The sequence below is a fragment of the Cyprinodon variegatus genome, unplaced genomic scaffold (assembly GCF_000732505.1).
Source record: "Cyprinodon variegatus isolate N-32 unplaced genomic scaffold, C_variegatus-1.0 Scaffold576, whole genome shotgun sequence".
In the NCBI taxonomy this organism is placed as follows: Eukaryota; Metazoa; Chordata; class Actinopteri; order Cyprinodontiformes; family Cyprinodontidae; genus Cyprinodon; species Cyprinodon variegatus.
In genome coordinates, this window is record NW_015151029.1 from 421,830 (window position 1) to 423,821 (window position 1,992).

At 38.9% G+C, this 1,992-nt stretch overlaps 1 protein-coding gene across 5 annotated transcripts in view; it reads left to right on the top strand.

The window, feature by feature from the left end:
• The window catches only part of dnmt3a (DNA (cytosine-5-)-methyltransferase 3 alpha), an 84,909-nt gene that overhangs the window by 3,575 nt on the left and 79,342 nt on the right, over positions 1–1,992 (top strand). The window lies entirely within an intron of this gene.

Sequence of the window (1,992 nt, forward strand, 5' to 3'; positions counted from 1 at the left end):
CGTTTTGGAAAATATCAGCGTTTCGTGTTCGTTTTGACTTCGTGTGGACGGGGCCTTAGAAAGTCGGTTTCCTAAACTTCTTGAACGTAAAATACATGCCAACTGTTTGACATCATTGTCCTGACAAATAATCATACATGTTTGTAGGATATTGGCCCATAATAGAATTATAACCAGGTTTTTACTAAGATATTACACAAATAAATCTAAGAAATTGAAACAATTTTGGTTTTAGGTAATTCCTAATGAAAAGACTCGTAAAAAATGGATAAATTCAACATCATGCAGGATGAAGGTCTGCTGTTCGCTTGCATAGCAGACTGATAACTCAACGTTTCTGTGCAGAAGTCATGGCTGATGAAGGCGTTGAAAGGTGCTGCTGTATAATGTGACGTTTGCAGGTATAATGGTGGTTGCTGACGTGGGGCGTTGGCTGCTGTGGGTTCAGTCAGAGCTGGAATGGCTCCACAGCTCTTCAACTGGAAGGGGGGTCTGTCCTCTTCCTCCAATGTTCCCATTACACAGCGCTGCCCTTCGTCTTGTTGCCTGGCAACAGACATTGCCTTAAATACCCGGCTACCCAGACGGAAATAGTGCAGAGACATCGACTATATAGCAGGGTTCACTCCAGGCAATGCCAAATTGTGTCTCAGTCTTGTTCATTGTTTTGAGAAAATGTTTGTGGGGAGGGAGTGTGTTGATTTCCTTCAGTGTGGCTGAGCCTTGGCGGCTCCTCCTGCTGCAAACAGCGCTGTGCCATCCACGAAAGTGGTTCCCAAATGAGCTTGCACACTAGGCTGCACTCAAAACATGCTATTATCTATGCAAATTCTGTCGCCCCAGTAGGGGAAAAACTAAGGCACCAGACACTCCTTTAGAAATCACAATAAACCCAAAGCATCTGTAGAACACAATCAGAAGGGTCCCTGGTACATTAGGTCATGAGTACGCAACTAAAGATACTGTCTAGATTAAGGATGAACATTTTTTTATTTACTGGATAAAATGCAGAGCAATGTTAGTCACTCTGGTCACATGCATTTCTCTATGTTAATTAGTTTATCCCCTCGGGAGTGCCATGCTTGATGGATTCATCTCATTTCAGCAGCAAACCTTCTGAGTATAGAACAGCTAGACACACTGAAAACGAAATAATTCTTCTTTTTAGGTATGTAGATCGGTTCTGCAGGGGAAAGACTAGTTTAATCTTTGAGGCATCCAAAAAAAATTCCAAATTTCAAAATAAAAGTCTCCCATTTATACTGTTATAAAGCCTCTATTGACCTAATAACTGGGAAATAGACTGATTTAATAATTGGAAATTGATTCTATATCACTGCTGGGTCTAACCCTTAACACACAACCTTGCTAGACTTTCAAAGTAAGAGTCCAGGGACAGAGTTGTTTTTAACAAAATCACCAGAGAAACAGCTCAGTCAGACGTCTCTTTTCTACACCAGCTTCTTTAGTCTGACATTATTTTCTATTTACTGATCCTTCCATCATTTATTAAAAATACAGCAACCAGTTTACGGTATCATATTAAAGGAAGTAACTAACCAACTTCTCACCTTTGTTCATAAAATACCAAAAGTAACATTAGAGATTTTATAGAAAAAAAATCCACCTGAAATGGTTTTTGAACTACTGGTTGTTATTGATGATCAGTGTTTTTCTTGAGCAAAAACATTAAGAAGTAAAGTATTTGAGTACAATTTTTTGGTGCTCTACCCACCACTGATTATGTTCTTCAATATATTGCAATATATTTTTTTTAATGAAGGCAATCCTGTAAAACTATACCAGGGGGGTCTGGGTCTTATCTAACTGACCTAAGACCTGCTACTAAACCCCAAGTTTTTATCCTGAGCAATCTGATCATTTAGAATGTTTTAGCATGTTTTAAATTCAATTCAATTCAGTTTATTTCTATAGCGCCAATTCACAACACAAGTCATCTCAAGGCACTTTACAGTTCAACCAGATCATACA